Source organism: Oncorhynchus keta, unplaced genomic scaffold, assembly GCF_023373465.1.
Source record: "Oncorhynchus keta strain PuntledgeMale-10-30-2019 unplaced genomic scaffold, Oket_V2 Un_contig_7426_pilon_pilon, whole genome shotgun sequence".
In the NCBI taxonomy this organism is placed as follows: Eukaryota; Metazoa; Chordata; class Actinopteri; order Salmoniformes; family Salmonidae; genus Oncorhynchus; species Oncorhynchus keta.
In genome coordinates, this window is record NW_026289453.1 from 177725 (window position 1) to 187475 (window position 9751).

Genomic DNA, 9751 nt, shown 5'->3' on the forward strand with positions numbered 1-9751 from the left:
AGAGAGAAACAGAGAGGAATAGAGAGAGAGAAACAGAGAGGAATAGAGAGAGAAACAGAGAGGAATAGAGAGAGAAACAGAGAGGAATAGAGAGAGAGAAACAGAGAGGGATAGATAACATAGAGGGTGAGACAGAGAGAGAAACAGAGAGGGGTAGATAACATAGAGAGTGAGACAGAGAGAGAAACAGAGAGGGATAGATAACATAGAGAGTGAGACAGAGAGAGAAACAGAGAGGGATAGATAACATAGAGAGTGAGACAGAGAGAGAAACAGAGAGGGATAGAGTGAGAGAAACAGAGAGGGATAGATAACATAGAGAGTGAGACAGAGAGAGAAACAGAGAGGGATAGATAACATAGAGAGTGAGACAGAGAGAGAAACAGAGAGGGATAGAGAGAGAAATAGAGAGGGATAGAGAGAGAAACAGAGAGGGATAGAGAGAGAAACAGAGAGGAATAGATAACATAGAGAGTGAGACAGAGAGAGAAACAGAGAGGGATAGATAACAGAGAGTGAGATAGAGAGATGTGATTGGATGTTGAGGGACTGTCATGAGGGGAGGACGGTGAGAAAGTAGATAAACATTGAAGGGATTGAGAGACAGCACAGAAGAGTGAGATTATGATTTTACTGGACGAAGCCATGTTATTCTCTGCAGTACTAAGGGGAAAATGAATTTGGACTCACCGCTCGTTCCATAGATCACACTTTTGGAATAACCTTCACGAAAAACATACAAATGAAAAATGAAATGTATTATACCAATGATGCTTTTCTCGAGTTAGAGATCTTTGGGCAAATGTTATTGTTTATCTTTCTCCTGAATTCATTATGAAATCTATTCATTGATTTACAAGAGTTGAAGAGCTATCATTCTACTTACTTGACCTGCGGATGGCAACACACACACGCACACACACACACACACACACACACACACACACACACACACACACACACACACACACACACACACACACACACACACACACACACACACACACACACACACACACACACACACACACACACACACACCACTGGCCAAGGTAGCATTTCACCTCCTGGCAGTCGCAGTGTTGGGCGGGACAGTGAGGAGATTATGATTGAATGTGAAAAGTGATCTGTTCTGGGGTGGGTGGCTTTCTAATAAAACAAGCCTTTCACTGCTCACTGTGTGTGTGTGTGTGTGTGTGTGTGTGTGTGTGTGTGTGTGTGTGTGTGTGTGTGTGTGTGTGTGTGTGTGTGTGTGTGTGTGTGTGTGTGTGTGTGTGTGTGTGATATCCCTGAGAAGACCAGCTTTCATTCCTGCAGGGAAGGGAGACACACTGTTCAGGGTGGAGTACAGGCCTGGGTTACCAACGTAGTGCTGTAGGTCACAGGTAGAAGCTTATTGGAGGTTAAGAATCCAAAATGAATCCAAAATAATGAAGGGAATCTCTAATGATCACAACCTACGTCACCATGAAATCACAATGACTGGGTGACTGTACCTATGGTACAGGTACAATATATAGAGATACAGGACAGTGGAGGACAGGACCTGGCATCCTTTCACTCCCTCCTCTCTACATTTTCCTCCTCTGTCTCTGCTGCTAAAGCCACTTTCTACCATTCTAAATTCCAAGCATCTGCCTCTAACCCTAGGAAGCTCTTTGCCACCTTCTCCTCCCTCCTGAATCCTCCCCCCCTCCTCCCTCTCTGCAGATGACTTCGTCAACCATTTTGAAAAGAAGGTCGATGACATCCGATCCTCGTTTGCTAAGTCAAACGACACCGCTGGTTCTGCTCACACTGCCCTACCCTATGCTCTGACCTCTTTCTCCCCTCTCTCTCCAGATGAAATCTCGCGTCTTGTGACGGCCGGCCGCCCAACAACCTGCCCGCTTGACCCTATCCCCTCCTCTCTTCTCCAGACCATTTCCGGAGACCTTCTCCCTTACCTCACCTCGCTCATCAACTCATCCCTGACCGCTGGCTACGCCCCTCCCGTCTTCAAGAGAGCGAGAGTTGCACCCCTTCTGAAAAAACCTACACTCGATCCCTCCGATGTCAACAACTACAGACCAGTATCCCTTTCTCTTTTCTCTCCAAAACTCGTGAGCGTGCCGTCCTTGGCCAGCTCTACCGCTATCTCTCTCAGAATGACCTTCTTGATCCAAATCAGTCAGGTTTCAAGACTAGTCATTCAACTGAGACTGCTCTTCTCTGTATCACGGAGGCGCTCCGCACTGCTAAAGCTAACTCTCTCTCCTCTGCTCTCATCCTTCTAGACCTATCGGCTGCCTTCGATACTGTGAACCATCAGATCCTCCTCTCCACCCTCTCCGAGTTGGGCATCTCCGGCGCGGCCCACGCTTGGATTGCGTCCTACCTGACAGGTCGCTCCTACCAGGTGGCGTGGCGAGAATCTGTCTCCTCACCACGCGCTCTCACCACTGGTGTCCCCCAGGGCTCTGTTCTAGGCCCTCTCTTATTCTCGCTATACACCAAGTCACTTGGCTCTGTCATAACCTCACATGGTCTCTCCTATCATTGCTATGCAGACGACACACAATTAATCTTCTCCTTTCCCCTTCTGATGACCAGGTGGCGAATCGCATCTCTGCATGTCTGGCAGACATATCAGTGTGGATGACGGATCACCACCTCAAGCTGAACCTCAGCAAGACGGAGCTCCTCTTCCTCCCGGGAAGGACTGCCCGTTCCATGATCTCGCCATCACGGTTGACAACTCCATTGTGTCCTCCTCCCAGAGCGCTAAGAACCTTGGCGTGATCCTGGACAACACCCTGACGTTCTCAACTAACATCAAGGCGGTGTCCCGTTCCTGTAGGTTCATGCTCTACAACATCCGCAGAGTACGACCCTGCCTCACACAGGAAGCGGCGCAGGTCCTAATCCAGGCACTTGTCATCTCCCGTCTTGACTACTGCAACTCGCTGTTGGCTGGGCTCCCTGCCTGTGCCATTAAACCCCTACAACTCATCCAGAACGCCGCAGCCCGTCTGGTGTTCAACCTTCCCAAGTTCTCTCACGTCACCCCGCTCCTCCGCTCTCTCCACTGGCTTCCAGTTGAAGCTCGCATCCGCTACAAGACCATGGTGCTCGCCACGGAGCTGTGAGGGGAACGGCACCTCAGTACCTCCAGGCCCTGATCAGGCCCTACACCCAAACAAGGGCACTGCGTTCATCCACCTCTGGCCTGCTCGCCTCCCTACCACTGAGGAAGTACAGTTCCCGCTCAGCCCAGTCAAAACTGTTCGCTGCTCTGGCCCCCAATGGTGGAACAAACTCCCTCACAACGCCAGGACAGCGGAGTCAATCACCACCTTCCGGAGACACCTGAAACCCCACCTCTTCAAGGAATACCTAGGATAGGGTAAGTAAGGGTAAGTAATCCTTCTCACCCCCCTTCTCCCCCAACAAGATTTAGATGCAAGTGGCTGTTCCACTGGTTGTCATAGGTGTTTGCACCAATTTGTAAGTCGCTCTGGATAAGAGCGTCTGCTAAATGACTTAAATGTAATGTAAATGTTTGAATCTGAATGACAGTCAGGTCAAATGGGGGACTTCTGCATTCCTCTGATTTAGAAGGGGGTTCATTAGGGCACACAATGGAAAATATTTAGACATGTTTTGCAATGGAAAAAGAAGTCCAGGTCGTCCCTCCCTGTTTCGGCCCATTTTCTTCCATTTGGTGGCTTGTGAACATGTCCCAGGTCTGGGTTTTGAGACAGGACCGTGGGGGGAGGGGGAAACACACACGCCTGACCGTGGGGGGAAGGGGGAAACATGCACGCCTGCCCGTTTGGAGAATCGGATTCGTTGGCACCTGCAGTGGGCAAGGACCAGCCCCAGACAGACCCTACAGGCAGGATATTTGTGGTGCAACTCACATGCCAAAATATCACTGACGCAACTGGGAGAAAGTCAACCACCTATTATGTCTGCAGTGTGGTGCGGAGACAGCCTGGTGAGAGAGAGGACGGGCCTGTGGTTTACAGAGTGGTCCAAACGGACCAGAATAAGATCATCAATGTGATGGATTATTGACCATTGGTTTGACCGCTGCATTCCTCGTTCTGTTAGAGATTTAAGGGATTATCTGAGACCACTGTTCTCATTTCAACCTTGTCAAAATTCCAGGAGAGAGAGAGAGAGGGACATTTATTTTCCTAGTCCCTTCCCCTTTCTCCTTCCTTCTCTCATTCCTCCCTCCACTCAGTCCTTCTCCTTCCTTCCCTCATTCCTCCCTCCACTCAGTCCTTCTCCTTCCTTCTCTCATTCCTCCCTCCCCTCAGACCTTCTCCTTCCTTCCCTCATTCCTCCCTCCACTCAGTCCTTCTCCTTCGGTCCCTCATTCCTCCCTCCCCTCAGTCCTTCTCCTTCCTTCTCTCATTCCTCCCTCCACTCAGTCCTTCTCCTTCCTTCCCTCATTCCTCCCTCCCCTCTGTCCTTCACTTTCTGTCCCTCATTCCTCCCTCCACTCCACTCAGTCTTTCTCCTTCGGTCCCTCATTCCTCCCTCCCCTCAGTCCTTCTCCTTCCTTCTCTCATTCCTCCCTCCACTCAGTCCTTCTCCTTCCTTCCCTCATTCCTCCCTCCCCTCGGTCCTTCACTTTCTGTCCCTCATTCCTCCCTCCACTCAGTCTTTCTCCTTCGGTCCCTCATTCCTCCCTCCCCTCAGTCCTTCTCCTTCCTTCCCTCATTCCTCCCTCCACTCAGTCATTCTCCTTCCTTCTCTCATTCCTCCCTCCACTCAGTCCTTCTCCTTCCTTCTCTCATTCCTTCCTCCACTCAGTCCTTCTCCTTCCTTCCTCATTCCTCCCTCCACTCAGTCCTTCTCCTTCCTTCCTTCCTTCCTTCATTCCTCCCTCCACCCAGTCCTTCTCTTTCCTTCCCTCATTCCTCCCTCCACTCAGTCCTTCTCTTTCCTTCCCTCATTCCTCCCTCCCCCCAGTCCTTCTCCTTCCTTCCCTCATTCCTCCCTCCACCCAGTCCTTCTCTTTCCTTCCCTCATTCCTCCCTCCACTCAGTCCTTCTCTTTCCTTCCCTCATTCCTCCCTCCCCCAGTCCTTCTCCTTCCTTCCCTCATTCCTCCCTCCACTCAGTCCTTCTCTTTCCTTCCCTCATTCCTCCCTCCACTCAGTCCTTCTCTTTCCTTCCCTCATTCCTCCCTCCCCTCAGTCCTTCTCCTTCCTTCCCTCATTCCTCCCTCCACTCAGTCCTTCTCCTTCCTTCTCTCATTCCTCCCTCCCCTCAGTCCTTCTCCTTCCTTCCCTCATTCCTCCCTCCCCTCAGACCTTCTCCTTCCTTCCTTCATTCCTCCCTCCCCCCAGTCCTTCTCTTTCCTTCCCTCATTCCTCCCTCCACTCAGTCCTTCACTTTCCTTCCCTCATTCCTCCCTCCACTCAGTCCTTCTCTTTCTGTCCCTCATTCCTCCCTCCACTCAGTCATTCTCTTTCCTTCCCTCATTCCTCCCTCCACTCATTCCTTCTCTTTCTGTCCCTCATTCCTCCCTCCACTCAGTCCTTCTCCTTCCTTCCCTCATTCCTCCCTCCACCCTGTGTGTAAAAACAGAGTGTTTCCCCCCAGGATAGGACTAATCCTATAGTAGATGGAGTGAGGGCACCACATGCTGCAGATGTCTCAGCTTCTTTCAGCTGCAGCCTACCATGTTTAGTCTTGCCTCGTCAGCACTTCTTGAACCAGGTCCAGAAAAGCTTTTAATCTCCCATAATTCTGGGCTTCCTTTGCATCCTGGAGCTGCTCTCTGCCCAACTGGAGCTAGCAAGGACGCTTCCCCACAGCCACGATAGAAAGCAAAGCAAAAATGATACCATTTGAAACATATCCATTTACAGGAGATGCCTCTCACAAGACCAACTACTTTAGAATGCATCTGAGAAATTATACAAATCATAATTTGATACATATTTATTTACATACTGTATCTTGTGGTGAGTGTCCAATAGAGGCAATATATTATGGACAGGACTTTCCCTATCTCACTCCTGTGTCTTCTCATCATGGCAGGCTGGCACAGTTTTGAATTTGACATAGATATTATTCTGTACCCATGTCACTGTGGCCACTATAGCCTCTCTCTCTCTCTCTCCCTCTCTCCCTCCCCCCTCTCTCTCTCTCTCTCTCTCTCTCTCTCTCTCTCTCTCTCTCTCTCTCTCTCTTTTCTCCTCTCTCTCTCTCTCCTCTCTCTCTCTCTCTCTCTCTCTCTCTCTCTCTCTCTCTCTCTCTCTCTCTCTCTCTCTCTCTCCCTCCTCCCTCCTCTCTCTCCCCTCTCCCTCTCTCTCCCTCCTCTCTCTCCCCCTCTCCCTCTCTCTCCCTCCTCTCTCTCCCTCTCTCTCTCCATCTCTCTCTCCCTCCTCTTTCTCTCTCTCCTCCTCTCTCTCCCTCCTCTCTCTCCCTCCTCTCTCTCCCTCTCTCTCCCTCTCTCTCTCTTCCTCCTCTCTCTCCCTCCTCTCTCTCCCCCCTCCTCTCTCTCCCTCCTCTCTCTCCCTCTCTCTCTCTCTCTCTCTCCCTCCTCTCTCTCCCTCCTCCTCTCCCTCTCCTCTCTCCCCTCTCTCTCTCCTCCTCTCTCTCCTCTCTCTCTCTCCTCCTCTCTCTCCCCCCTCTCCCCCTCTCTCTCCCTCCTCTCTCTCCCCTCTCCCCTCTCTCCCTCCTCTCTCTCCCTCTCTCCCTCCTCTCTCTCCCTACTCTCTCTCCCCTCTCCCTATTTGAATAGAAAAACAAAATAGGTGGTGTACTGGCAGGGAGAAGCTTTAGGGGTTTCCCTGGCCTTGTGGTCATAGTCTCTGGCGCCCCAGTCAAAACACACAACTCACATTCATAGTTCTAATAACATCACATGCATGTAAAACTCAATTTCATCCCCAATATCCAATTCAGTTGACTCAACGTCAAAATCAGTTGATTAATACAAAATGTCATTATGTTTTATTTGATTTGCAAAGACATATCGGTGACTTGTTGCGGTGTCATATTTCCATCAATACATATTTAAATGGCGTCTACTACTAGAGGGATTTGTATGGTTCTCTGTCATAGTTACGGTGGCATAGTTAAGGGCCAAACCAGCTTATAAGAAGTGACAGCACGGACACAAAGGTGGTTTTGTTCCTAAGGGCCACCGTACATATTGTAATAAAACAACATGGAGCTCAGAGTCTAGCTGTCCAGGAGACAACTGGTCAGCACCATAATCACTTTTACTTTCCTGGTCCTGCAGCTGTTTGGTCACCAAGGTCCTCCTGCGTCCCATAACAACAGCTGAACCCCACCCAAAACACAACTAACCTTAACCTAAACCACATAACACCACCATGCCACGATTACAACCCCATAACCCTTCCACCACTCTACTCTTTATTACACACACACACACACACACACACACACACACACACACACACACACACACACACACACACACACACACACACACACACACACACACACACACACACACACACACACACACACACACACACACACACACACACACACACACACCTACATGTGTCATAACTCCCATTGCCCCTCATTTTGTGAACTATTCTGGACCGCTTTCTTCTCTCTCTCTCTTTCACACACACATGCACACTGACACACACCACCTTATAGATATCCACTGCCTCAATAATGTACTGCTGACATTGCCCCTCACACTCTAACTTACCTCCTACATGAAAGTATATGCCAACTCTAACATTATTCAAATAAGGGAGTAGTTTCATGGCAATGAGCCTGATAAAGAGAAGGGCTGGAGTGTTCCTCAGTCTCACTGACCAGCTGTGTAGCTGATCACTATATCTCCTCACCTGCGTTAGAAATGGTTAAGCATTGAGAGCTCTGATGACAGCTTCCAAACCGCCAAACTGTTCTGTTCCACCTCATACATGGCTGTACTATGTCCTAATCTCTGAAAACAACAAGGGAGTGAAAAAACAGTCAGATCCGGCCCCCTGAAAGACAGATGTCCCACAGGTGGAGAAGCAGTCCTGGAGAACTGGGAGAATGCCCAAAGGAACAGACCAGGTTCCACCTGCTCTGTCAGAGTAACCACGGTAACCAACGCCAGCCAAGTAATGTGACACTGTAAAACTTCCTGCACTGCTGTAAACATAGAGTCTTTATTATCCCGTGGGGAGATTCATTCTGCAGCACGTAGTAAAAACACATTAGTAAATAGGTGTTTTAGCTTCATAGAGTTAGCCGGTGGTAAATTGTGGAATAGACTCCGACTGGATTGCGGTTTTAACCAATCAGCATTCATGATTAGACCCACCCGTTGTATAAACAACAATAAATACAGCAACATGTACACAACTAGCAGTACTACCGGAGCTGATAGAGAAAGCTGATAGCAGCTGGCATGAAGGAGAGTTTCAACCTATTCCTTTTGAACTTGGGGAGCCGCACCTGCACTCCGAGGAAAACAAGTTTAACTCATCAAACAGGGGATGCATGCTGGGAGTCCCTCAGAATGGATTGCACCTTACCATGACTCCCGTCTGATACAGGGGACTAAGGTCCATCTCTAACCAATGATCCTGCTAAGGGGAAAGGGAGATACCTTGTCAGTTGTACAAATTAATGCATTCAACTGAAATGTGTCTTCTGCATGTAACCCAACCCCTCTGAATTAGAGAGGTGCCGGGGGGCTGCCTTAATCGACATCCACGTCTTCAGCGCCCGGGGAACAGTGGGTTAACTGCCTTGCTCAGGGGAAGAAGAACATATTTTTACCTTGTCAGCTCGGGGATTCGATTCAGCAACCTTTGGGTAACTGGCCCAACGCTCCAACCACTAAGTCACCTGCTACTTAGTTTAACAGTGTTACCCAGCGTGTTCTTACACTTTAAGTTTGGATGACCAAAACAACAGACCATACTGAATGTTAAAATGGATTCAATGAACGCTCTATAAAAACTGGTCATCAGGGTCTTATCCACCCTCAAGCCCTTTCCTCATGAGTGGTAGCTAATGCATATTTGTGTCTCAGCCTTCTTCTTGTACAGACATGATAAAGCTCACTGATGGAAGGCTTGCAGGATATGTCTTCATGGAGGTGAGTCCCTACATACTGTATGTAATACTGTGAGAGGCATTTGCTTATGTATATTAGAGCAGGGTAAAGTTGCTTTCAGATGCTGATCTTGGGTCAGTTTTGTATGATCCTAGGTCTGTACCTAGGGGACACTTTACCTCCGAGCATGTCTGTTAGCACAGGGTGGCACGACAGAGCCACTATTCTGATTTTGTGTGTCTCTCTCTCACTGTGATTGTAAGACCTGTTGCACCACCCAGTGTTGGCCCAAACACATTACAATAAACCATTCACATTACGGTAATGTTTAATATGATTGGACTTTAATGTCTCTCATCACACTGTATAAAATAGTACATGATCACTGGGTCATAGAAATACATTACGACTTCTTAAAGTAAAGTGTATTTCCCTTTAGTCTTCACTTTCTCTTCAAAGTCTCCTGTCTCTCGCTCTCTTGTTCTCTTTCTCCCTCCCTCTCTCTCTCTCCCCTCTCTCTCTCTTTCTTTCTTTCTGTCTCTCTCTCTCTCTCTTGCTCTCTCTTTCTTTCTGTCTCTCTCTCTCTTTCTCTCACGCGCACACACACCAAACGCACGCACACACGCCAAAATGCATGCATCCATGCTCACATGCATGCACCACGCGCACACATGCGCACACACACTATAATCGGTACAGA